The sequence below is a fragment of the Palaemon carinicauda genome, chromosome 31 (assembly GCF_036898095.1).
Source record: "Palaemon carinicauda isolate YSFRI2023 chromosome 31, ASM3689809v2, whole genome shotgun sequence".
In the NCBI taxonomy this organism is placed as follows: Eukaryota; Metazoa; Arthropoda; class Malacostraca; order Decapoda; family Palaemonidae; genus Palaemon; species Palaemon carinicauda.
This window is the reverse complement of record NC_090755.1, coordinates 15111496-15123527: the sequence shown is the minus strand read 5'-3', so window position 1 is coordinate 15123527 and position 12032 is coordinate 15111496.

Genomic DNA, 12032 nt, shown 5'->3' with positions numbered 1-12032 from the left:
CAGACTTCCTGGCCTGAATTTTCTTCTTTCCCACCTTTCTACATTAAGGGGTCGGTTGCCTGATGAGCCCTCTCCAATGCCTTCTATAGAAGGCACCCTCTTCCACCAATCTTCTTCTCTCCATATCATCCTTCATCTTATCTCGCCTGAATAGACAGGGATAAAACAATGTATTTCCCCTCTTAGTGGTATCCGGCTCGTCTTACTTCTATGTGGAGGACATGGTCCCGGGGCCAGATTATTAATCGTTTAAATATTAATTGCCATTTATGCCTTATTAGGGTAAGTTTGGATTACTTTTTTATATAATCGTAGTATTTATTCTTTAATAATGGATTCCTATTCCTGTGTTTTACTATCATTATTTGAAAATTTCATTATTCTTATTACAGTTTAATACAGTGAAGGCTGCACATGCATTTAGATACACATATGAATAGATAATAACAAATTATAGAAGTACTTAATTGTAGCATAACGTGTGGTTAGAAAGGGAAAAACATGAAATTTTTATGACAGAAAGTAATATGTTATTAAATCATAATCCCGTAATAATATGTTTGCCTCTGCCCGTGCTAAAAATTGTGTGAAAATTATGTTGGTAGAAATAATTCCAGAATCGTCCATCACTTTATAGCTTTCTACTTTATTCTTGTTCTGGCTTCCTTTCTTCGTCGCTGAAGAGCCTTGCATGCCCCAGCCATGTGCTTGATTGATAAGAGAGATAATAAAATATTTTTTCACTCCCAGAGCCATTTTGTTATGAAAAATTTGATCGGTAGGACCATTAACAACAAAACTAAACACCATGAAAACCCTTCTTGATTTCACATAATCTGAATATATCTATCTCTATCTTATAAATTAACAGGTAATCAGAGAGGCGTTATTTACCTGCCCTGAACAATAACCTGGCCATTTTAGGGACATAATTTAAAAATTAGATTTATTATAGAAGAATTGTTCTTTTATAAGTTTCAGAGAAGCTGTCTGGTCGCCTGTAACTCTCTTCCCTTCACATTTAAAGGCAATGCAGTGTGATACCTGAGAATTCTCAACTTACTACTTTAAGTGCTGCTTTTCTGGTCCTATACATTTCACACCGCATATTGCTCGTCTGTTGTCAAATCCACATTATCGAAGCATTTCGGAGAACAAGAGTGTCTTCAGTTTTCTCATGAAAGCCTTAATATCTCCAGTCTTTCGGATGTCTAGTGGGAGTTTATTGTATAGTCTCAGGGCCGCATATTAAAGGCTTTATAGCCTACAGTAGACATATATTTAGGTTCCAATAATTGTAAACCATCTGTAACTATTTAATGATATATTTTTTTCTGCAAATTTGCAACTTGTGTGAGATTGGGTGACCAATGAAAATGAATAAAAGGTGTCAATAGATAAACAAATATCAAAAAACGCTTTATAAACAAAAAACAAGCTTTGGTTCGACATGCAGCACACTCGTTTTAAAAAGCTATTATCTGGAGCATTCATAAACAAGGTCTATATCAAATTGGTATGATGTGTCCACTGACTCTAAATGAGTGGACTTTTGTTCGCTAGTTAAGGTTATATTATATACCTCAGTTTATTATTTTGTCTTATAATTATCAGAATTTATTAGTGTACAATCTCTCTCTCTCTCTCTCTCTCTCTCTCTCTCTCTCTCTCTCTCTCTCTCTCTCTCTCTCTCTCTCTCCCCACGGCGTGATTAATCCAGCCCTAATAAAGAAGGCGCTTCTGCTGGTGAGGATGACGACACACAGGTCATGTCACCCCGGAGACAAAAAACTGGCGCCCCGTCCTTATGAGGCTCATACCTGTTCTCATCTGGGCCAATTACTTAGGCGCTATTACCCAGGTGATGTTAGGCTTTTTTTTTTTTTCTCATTTATACGCATCTAGGTACGTGTTATTCCCCGTACTTTGGTACGAAATTTATGTATGCGTGTTTGTATGTGAGCTTTGACATTAATGGCACTAATTTGCAACATGCATTAGCAGTATTATTGAAGCAGCTTTTGCTGCGTAAGTATGTACGTGTGTCCATACAATTTTTGTACGATTGTTATATGTTCATGTTTATGTGCGCGTGCAGGACCGAAAATAATTTATCTGAAGTAAAATACTTTTTGCGAATCACCGTTCATGTTTGCTGCCCCTTATTTCGTTCTCTCCTTCCTTAAAGTGAGAAGGTCTGGCTATATCGAACATATATCTTATTGTATGTATACAGTAAATGTGCATATGTGTATAGAGCCCACTTTGTGTATAGTTTGCATTGGAGGTTCGAACTTCGTATGTATATATTTCTTTTGAGAGTTGTAGAAGCCTGATTTTTTTTTGGGGGGGGGGTTGTTTTTGGGGATGTTTCATATCTTTAGAAGATGAGGAATCTTGATTTCATTTGACAGTTATTTTACATTTCCATTAAAAGAAAAGTTAATTTCTTTATCATCAATTTTATTATTGTGAGTTATTGATTGATAATTAATAATTTATTTTTCAATTGTAAATAATAATTTCGCTCATATTTCACAAATGGGACAATATTTCCCGGGCTTGATTCCCTTCACTTCGTACTTTCCTATTTCTAGCATTCATAGCATTCGGAATGGATGCCCAAAAGCCACTCAGTTTGATCTTTAGTAATCATCGTCATCATCATCATCATTATCATCCATTACGCCTATTCACGCAAAGGACCTCGGTTAGATTTAGCCAGTCGTCTCTATCTTGAACTTCTCCATTCATCATATCCTACTTCATGCTCCGTAGTCCTCATCCATGTAGGCCTGGGTCTCCAACTCTTCTAATGCCCCGTGGAGCCTAGCTGAACGTTTGGTGAACTTATCTCTTTTGGGGAGTGCGAAGAGCATGCCCAAACCATCTCCATCTACCCCTCACCATGATTTCATCTACATTTGGCACTCGAATAATCTCTTATAGTTTCATTTCTAATCGTGTCCTGCCATTTAGCTCCCAATATCTTTCTGAGGGCTTTGTTCACAAACCTACACGTCTCTTGGAGATTGCTTCATTGCCATACCACGACTCATGCCCATAGTGACCGATAATGGCGAGCAATACCTTATCCTCCTCACGACACTTGGTGTGTCTTCATAAGGACATCGAATTATCCGAATATCTTGTATGAGTTGTTAATTTGCATTTTTGGCCAAATATGCATATAGCCTAGAGTTATGTAAGAACGCAAGGTTAATTCTTGTTTCTTTGCACTTTGCGAATACCAGCTAGAATTAAGGTAAATGTGAGATGATTTCTTTAATTTCTAATTTAATTCCAGTGTCTATAATTCTTACTTTTCTTTTATTTTTTTCCTTAGAGAGAGAATTATGAACTGTGGATCATATTTTTTGGGGGGTGGGGGTGGGGGGAAGCTATCTAAGATTATGATGTCCCCACAGGTGTGTTTGATTTCTTTTGAGATATAAAGCTTAACTTCTTATTAGGTTTCTAAAAGATTAACTTCATTTGATAATATTGGAAGCTTAATATCTTTCAAGATTTCTGAACACTTGGTTTTCTTTGAAGCTTATCAAAGTTTATTTTTCTCATTTTTTTTTTTCAGGCTAGTTGAAGATCCGTCTCTTTTGAGGCTTGTGGAAGCCTGATTCCTTTTGAAGTTGGCAGTGGCATTCTCTCTTTTTAGGCTTGTGGAAGCTCGATTTCTTTTGAAGTTGGCAGTGGCTTGCTTTCTTTTGAGGCTTGTGGAAGCTCGATTTCTTTTGAAGTTGGCAGTGGCTTGCTTTCTTTTGAGGCCTGTGGAAGCTTGATTTCTTTTGAAGTTGGCAGTGGCTTGCTTTCTTTTGAGGCTTGTGGAAGCTCGATTTCTTTTGAAGTTAGCAGTGGCTTGCTTTCTTTTGAGGCTTGTGGAAGCTCGATTTCTTTTGATGTTGGCAGTGGCTTGATTTCTTTTGAGGCATGTGGAAGCTTGATTTCTTTTGAAGTTGGCAGTGGTTTGCTTTCTTTTGAGGCTTGTGGAAGCTCGATTTCTTTTGATGTTGGCAGTGGCTTGCTTTCTTTTGAGGCTTGTGGAAGCTCTATTTCTTTTGATGTAGGCAGTGGCTTGCTTTCTTTTAAGGTTGTGGAAGCTCGATTTCTTTTGAAGTTGGCAGTGGCTTGCTTTCTTTTGAGGCTTGTGGAAGCTCGATTTCTTTTGAAGTTAGCAGTGGCTTGCTTTCTTTTGAGGCTTGTGGAAGCTCGATTTCTTTTGATGTTGGCAGTGGCTTGCTTTCTTTTGAGGCTTGTGGAAGCTCGATTTCTTTTGAAGTTAGCAGTGGCTTGCTTTCTTTTGAGGCTTGTGGAAGCTTGATTTCTTTTGAAGTTGGCAGTGGCTTGCTTTCTTTTGAGGCTTGTGGAAGCTCGATTTCTTTTGAAGTTGGCAGTGGCTTGCTTTCTTTTGAGGCTTGTGGAAGCTCGATTTCTTTTGAAGTTGGCAGTGGCTTGCTTTTTTTTGAGGCATGTAGAAGCTCGATTTCTTTTGAAGTTGGCAGTGGCTTGCTTTTTTTTGAGGCTTGTGGAAGCCCGATTTCTTTTGAAGTTGGCAGTGGCTTGCTTTCTTTTGAGGCTTGTGGAAGCTCGATTTCTTTTGAAGTTAGCAGTGGCTTGCTTTCTTTTGAGGCTTGTGGAAGCTCGATTTCTTTTGAAGTTGGCAGTGGCTTGCTTCCTTTTGAGGCCTGTGGAAGCTCGATTTCTTTTGAAGTTGGCAGTGGCTTGCTTCCTTTTGAGGCATGTGGAAGCTCGATTTCTTTTGAAGTTGGCAGTGGCTTGCTTCCTTTTGAGGCATGTGGAAGCTCGATTTCTTTTGAAGTTGGCAGTGGCTTGCTTCCTTTTGAGGCATGTGGAAGCTCGATTTCTTTTGAAGTTGGCAGTGGCTTGCTTCCTTTTGAGGCATGTGGAAGCTCGATTTCTTTTGAAGTTGCCAGTGGCATGCTCTCTTTTGAGGCTTGTGGAAGCTCGATTTCTTTTGAAGTTGCCAGTGGCTTGCTTACTTTTGGGGCATGTGGAAGCTCGATTTCTTTTGATGTTGGCAGTGGCTTGCTTTCTTTTGAGGCTTGTGGAAGCTCGATTTCTTTTGAAGTTGGCAGTGGCTTGCTTTCTTTTGAGGCTTGTGGAAGCTCGATTTCTTTTGAAGTTTGTAGTGGCTTGCTTTCTTTTGAGGCTTGTGGAAGCTCGATTTCTTTTGAAATTGGCAGTGGCTTGCTTTCTTTTGAGGCTTGTGGAAGCTTGATTTCTTTTGAAGTTGGCAGTGGCTTGCTTTCTTTTGAGGCTAGTGGAAGCTCGATTTCTTTTGAAGTTGGCAGTGGCTTTCTTTCTTTTGAGGCATGTGGAAGCTCGATTTCTTTTGAAGTTGGCAGTGGCTTGCTTTCTTTTGCGGCATGTGGAAGCTCGATTTCTTTTGAAGTTGGCAGTGGCTTGCTTTCTTTTGAGGCTTGTGGAAGCTCGATTTCTTTTGAAGTGGGCAGTGGCTAGCTTTCTTTTGAGGCATGTGGAAGCTCGATTTCTTTTGAAGTGGGCAGTGGCTTGCTTTCTTTTGAGGCATGTGGAAGCTCGATTTCTTTTGAAGTGGGCAGTGGCTTGCTTTCTTTTGAGGCATGTGGAAGTTCGATTTATTTCGAAGTTGGCAGTGGCTTGCTTTCTTTTGAGGCAAGTGGAAGCTCGATTTCTTTGGAAGTTGGCAGTGGCGTGCTTTCTTTTGAGGCATGTGGAAGCTCGATTTCTTTTGAAGTTGGCAGTGGCTTGCTATCTTTTGAGGGTTGTGGAAGCTCGATTTCTTTGGAAGTTGGCAGTGGCTTGCTTTCTTTTGAGGCCTGTGGAAGCTTGATTTCTTTTGAAGTTGGCAGTGGCTTGCTTTCTTTTGAGGCTTGTGGAAGCTCGATTTCTTTTGAAGTTAGCAGTGGCTTGCTTTCTTTTGAGGCTTGTGGAAGCTCGATTTCTTTTGATGTTGGCAGTGGCTTGATTTCTTTTGAGGCATGTGGAAGCTTGATTTCTTTTGAAGTTGGCAGTGGTTTGCTTTCTTTTGAGGCTTGTGGAAGCTCGATTTCTTTTGATGTTGGCAGTGGCTTGCTTTCTTTTGAGGCTTGTGGAAGCTCTATTTCTTTTGATGTAGGCAGTGGCTTGCTTTCTTTTAAGGTTGTGGAAGCTCGATTTCTTTTGAAGTTGGCAGTGGCTTGCTTTCTTTTGAGGCTTGTGGAAGCTCGATTTCTTTTGAAGTTAGCAGTGGCTTGCTTTCTTTTGAGGCTTGTGGAAGCTCGATTTCTTTTGATGTTGGCAGTGGCTTGCTTTCTTTTGAGGCTTGTGGAAGCTCGATTTCTTTTGAAGTTAGCAGTGGCTTGCTTTCTTTTGAGGCTTGTGGAAGCTTGATTTCTTTTGAAGTTGGCAGTGGCTTGCTTTCTTTTGAGGCTTGTGGAAGCTCGATTTCTTTTGAAGTTGGCAGTGGCTTGCTTTCTTTTGAGGCTTGTGGAAGCTCGATTTCTTTTGAAGTTGGCAGTGGCTTGCTTTTTTTTGAGGCATGTAGAAGCTCGATTTCTTTTGAAGTTGGCAGTGGCTTGCTTTTTTTTGAGGCTTGTGGAAGCCCGATTTCTTTTGAAGTTGGCAGTGGCTTGCTTTCTTTTGAGGCTTGTGGAAGCTCGATTTCTTTTGAAGTTAGCAGTGGCTTGCTTTCTTTTGAGGCTTGTGGAAGCTCGATTTCTTTTGAAGTTGGCAGTGGCTTGCTTCCTTTTGAGGCCTGTGGAAGCTCGATTTCTTTTGAAGTTGGCAGTGGCTTGCTTCCTTTTGAGGCATGTGGAAGCTCGATTTCTTTTGAAGTTGGCAGTGGCTTGCTTCCTTTTGAGGCATGTGGAAGCTCGATTTCTTTTGAAGTTGGCAGTGGCTTGCTTCCTTTTGAGGCATGTGGAAGCTCGATTTCTTTTGAAGTTGGCAGTGGCTTGCTTCCTTTTGAGGCATGTGGAAGCTCGATTTCTTTTGAAGTTGCCAGTGGCATGCTCTCTTTTGAGGCTTGTGGAAGCTCGATTTCTTTTGAAGTTGCCAGTGGCTTGCTTACTTTTGGGGCATGTGGAAGCTCGATTTCTTTTGAAGTTGGCAGTGGCTTGCTTTCTTTTGAGACTTGTGGAAGCTCGATTTCTTTTGAAGTTGGCAGTGGCTTGCTTTCTTTTGAGGCTTGTGGAAGCCCAATTTCTTTTGAAGTTGGCAGTGGCTTGCTTTCTTTTGAGGCTTGTGGAAGCTCTATTTCTTTTGATGTAGGCAGTGGCTTGCTTTCTTTTGAGGCTTGTGGAAGCTCGATTTCTTTTGATGTAGGCAGTGGCTTGATTTCTTTTGAGGCTTGTGGAAGCTCGATTTCTTTTGAAGTTGGCAGTGGTTTGCTTTCTTTTGAGGCTTGTGGAAGCTCGATTTCTTTTGCTGTAGGCAGTGGCTTGCTTTCTTTTGAGGCTTGTGGAAGCTCGATTTCTTTTGAAGTTGGCAGTGGCTTGCTTTCTTTTGAGGCCTGTGGAAGCTCGATTTCTTTTGAAGTTGGCAGTGGTTTGCTTTCTTTTGAGGCTTGTGGAAGCTCGATTTCTTTTGAAGTTGGCAGTGGTTTGCTTTCTTTTGAGGCTTGTGTAAGCTCGATTTCTTTTGATGTAGGCAGTGGCTTGCTTTCTTTTGAGGCTTGTGGAAGCTCGATTTCTTTTGAAGTTGGCAGTGGCTTGCTTTCTTTTAAGGCTTGTGGAAGCTCGATTTCTTTTGAAGTTTGCAGTGGCTTGCTTTCTTTTGAGGCTTGTGGAAGCTCGATTTCTTTTGAAGTTGGCAGTGGCTTGCTTTCTTTTGAGGCTTGTGGAAGCTCGATTTCTTTTGATGTAGGCAGTGGCTTGCTTTCTTTTGAGGCTTGTGGAAGCTCGATTTCTTTTGAAGTTGGCAGTGGCTTGCTTTCTTTTGAGGCTTGTGGAAGCTCGATTTCTTTTGAAGTGGACAGTGGCTTGATTTCTTTTGAGGCTTGTGGAAGCTCGATTTCTTTTGAATTTGGCAGTGGCTTGCTTTCGTTTGAGGCTTGTGGAAGCTCAATTTCTTTTGAAGTTAGCAGTGGCTTGCTTTCTTTTGAGGCTTGTGGAAGCTCGATTTCTTTTGATGTTGGCAGTGGCTTGCTTTCTTTTGAGGCTTGTGGAAGTTTGATTTTGTTTTAAGTTAGCAGTGGCTTGCTTTCTTTTGAGGTTTGTGGAAGCTTGATTTCTTTTGAAGTTGGCAGTGGCCTGCTTTCTTTTGAGGCTTGTGGAAGCTTGATTTCTTTTGAAGTTGGCTGTGGCTTGCTTTTTCTTGAGGCTTGTGGAAGCTCGATTTCTTTTGAAGTTGGCAGTGGCTTGCTTTCTTTTGAGGCTTGTGGAAGCTCGATTTCCTTTGAAGTTAGCAGTGGCTTGCTTTCTTTTGAGGCTTGTGGAAGCTCGATTTCTTTTGATGTTGGCAGTGGCTTGCTTTCTTTTGAGGCTTGTGGAAGCTCTATTTCTTTTGATGTAGGCAGTGGCTTGCTTTCTTTTGAGGCTTGTGGAAGCTCGATTTCTTTTGATGTAGGCAGTGGCTTGATTTCTTTTGAGGCTTGTGGAAGCTCGATTTCTTTTGAAGTTGGCAGTGGTTTGCTTTCTTTTGAGGCTTGTGGAAGCTCGATTTCTTTTGCTGTAGGCAGTGGCTTGCTTTCTTTTGAGGCTTGTGGAAGCTCGATTTCTTTTGAAGTTGGCAGTGGCTTGCTTTCTTTTGAGGCCTGTGGAAGCTCGATTTCTTTTGAAGTTGGCAGTGGTTTGCTTTCTTTTGAGGCTTGTGGAAGCTCGATTTCTTTTGAAGTTGGCAGTGGTTTGCTTTCTTTTGAGGCTTGTGTAAGCTCGATTTCTTTTGATGTAGGCAGTGGCTTGCTTTCTTTTGAGGCTTGTGGAAGCTCGATTTCTTTTGAAGTTGGCAGTGGCTTGCTTTCTTTTAAGGCTTGTGGAAGCTCGATTTCTTTTGAAGTTTGCAGTGGCTTGCTTTCTTTTGAGGCTTGTGGAAGCTCGATTTCTTTTGAAGTTGGCAGTGGCTTGCTTTCTTTTGAGGCTTGTGGAAGCTCGATTTCTTTTGATGTAGGCAGTGGCTTGCTTTCTTTTGAGGCTTGTGGAAGCTCGATTTCTTTTGAAGTTGGCAGTGGCTTGCTTTCTTTTGAGGCTTGTGGAAGCTCGATTTCTTTTGAAGTGGACAGTGGCTTGATTTCTTTTGAGGCTTGTGGAAGCTCGATTTCTTTTGAATTTGGCAGTGGCTTGCTTTCGTTTGAGGCTTGTGGAAGCTCAATTTCTTTTGAAGTTAGCAGTGGCTTGCTTTCTTTTGAGGCTTGTGGAAGCTCGATTTCTTTTGATGTTGGCAGTGGCTTGCTTTCTTTTGAGGCTTGTGGAAGTTTGATTTTGTTTTAAGTTAGCAGTGGCTTGCTTTCTTTTGAGGTTTGTGGAAGCTTGATTTCTTTTGAAGTTGGCAGTGGCCTGCTTTCTTTTGAGGCTTGTGGAAGCTTGATTTCTTTTGAAGTTGGCTGTGGCTTGCTTTTTCTTGAGGCTTGTGGAAGCTCGATTTCTTTTGAAGTTGGCAGTGGCTTGCTTTCTTTTGAGGCTTGTGGAAGCTCGATTTCCTTTGAAGTTAGCAGTGGCTTGCTTTCTTTTGAGGCTTGTGGAAGCTCGATTTCTTTTGATGTTGGCAGTGGCTTGCTTTCTTTTGAGGCTTGTGGAAGTTTGATTTTGTTTTAAGTTAGCAGTGGCTTGCTTTCTTTTGAGGCTTGTGGAAGCTTGATTTCTTTTGAAGTTGGCAGTGGCCTGCTTTCTTTTGAGGCTTGTGGAAGCTTGATTTCTTTTGAAGTTGGCTGTGGCTTGCTTTTTCTTGAGGCTTGTGGAAGCTCGATTTCTTTTGAAGTTGGCAGTGGCTTGCTTTCTTTTGAGGCTTGTGGAAGCTCGATTTCCTTTTATGTTGGCAGTGGCTTGCTTCCTTTTGAGGCATGTGGAAGCTCGATTTCTTTTGAAGTTGGCAGTGGCTTGCTTCCTTTTGAGGCATGTGGAAGCTCGATTTCTTTTGAAGTTGGCAGTGGCTTGCTTCCTTTTGAGGCATGTGGAAGCTCGATTTCTTTTGAAGTTGGCAGTAGCTTGCTTCCTTTTGAGGCATGTGGAAGCTCGATTTCTTTTGAAGTTGGCAGTGGCTTGCTTACTTTTGAGGCATGTGGAAGCTCGATTTCTTTTGAAGTTGCCAGTGGCTTGCTTACTTTTGGGGCATGTGGAAGCTCGATTTCTTTTGAAGTTGGCAGTGGCTTGCTTTCTTTTGAGACTTGTGGAAGCTCGATTTCTTTTGAAGTTGGCAGTGGCTTGCTTTCTTTTGAGGCTTGTGGAAGCCCGATTTCTTTTGAAATTGGCAGTGGCTTGCTTTCTTTTGAGGCTTGTGGAAGCTTTATTTCTTTTGATGTAGGCAGTGGCTTGCTTTCTTTTGAGGCTTGTGGAAGCTCGATTTCTTTTGATGTAGGCAGTGGCTTGATTTCTTTTGAGGCTTGTGGAAGCTCGATTTCTTTTGAAGTTGGCAGTGGTTTGCTTTCTTTTGAGGCTTGTGGAAGCTCGATTTCTTTTGATGTAGGCAGTGGCTTGCTTTCTTTTGAGGCTTGTGGAAGCTCGATTTCTTTTGAAGTTGGCAGTGGCTTGCTTTCTTTTGAGGCCTGTGGAAGCTCGATTTCTTTTGAAGTTGGCAGTGGTTTGCTTTCTTTTGAGGCTTGTGGAAGCTCGATTTCTTTTGAAGTTAGCAGTGGCTTGCTTTCTTTTGAGGCTTGTGGAAGCTCGATTTCTTTTGATGTAGGCAGTGGCTTGCTTTCTTTTGAGGCTTGTGGAAGCTCGATTTCTTTTGAAGTTGGCAGTGGCTTGCTTTCTTTTGAGGCTTGTGGAAGCTCGATTTCTTTTGAAGTGGACAGTGGCTTGATTTCTTTTGAGGCTTGTGGAAGCTCGATTTCTTTTGAATTTGGCAGTGGCTTGCTTTCTTTTGAGGCTTTTGGAAGCTCGATTTCTTTTGAAGTTAGCAGTGGCTTGCTTTCTTTTGAGGCTTGTGGAAGCTCGATTTCTTTTGATGTTGGCAGTGGCTTGCTTTCTTTTGAGGCTTGTGGAAGTTTGATTTTGTTTTAAGTTAGCAGTGGCTTGCTTTCTTTTGAGGCTTGTGGAAGCTTGATTTCTTTTGAAGTTGGCAGTGGCCTGCTTTCTTTTGAGGCTTGTGGAAGCTTGATTTCTTTTGAAGTTGGCTGTGGCTTGCTTTTTCTTGAGGCTTGTGGAAGCTCGATTTCTCTTGAAGTTGGCAGTGGCTTGCTTTCTTTTGAGGCTTGTGGAAGCTCGATTTCCTTTGATGTTGGCAGTTGTTTGCTTTCTTTTGAGGTTTGTGGAAGCTTAATTTCTTTTGAAGTTGGCAGTGGCTTGCTTTCTTTTGAGGCTTGTGGAAGCTTGATTTCTTTTGAAGTTGGCAGTGGCTTGCTATCTTTTGAGGGTTGTGGAAGCTCGATTTCTTTTGAAGTTGGCAGTGGCTTGCTTTCTTTTGAGGCATGTGGAAGCTCGATTTCTTTTGAAGTTGGCAGTGGCTTGCTTACTTTTGGGGCATGTGGAAGCTCGATTTTTTTTGAAGTTGGCAGTGGCTTGCTTTCTTTTGAGGCTTGTGGAAGCTCGATTTCTTTTGAAGTTGGCAGTGGCTTGCTTTCTTTTGAGGCATGCGGAAGCTCGATTTCTTTTGAAGTTGTCAGTGGCTTGCTTACTTTTGGGGCATGTGGAAGCTCGATTTCTTTTTAAGTTGCCAGTGGCTTGCTTTCTTTTGAGGCTTGTGGAAGCTCGATTTCTTTTGAAGTTGGCAGTGGCTTGTGGAAGCTCGATTTCTTTTGAAGTTGGCAGTGGCTTGCTTTGTTTTGAGGCATGTGGAAGCTTGATTTCTTTTGATGTAGGCAGTGGCTTGATTTCTTTTGAGGCTTGTGGAAGCTCGATTTCTTTTGATGTAGGCAGTGGCTTGATTTCTTTTAAGGCTTGTGG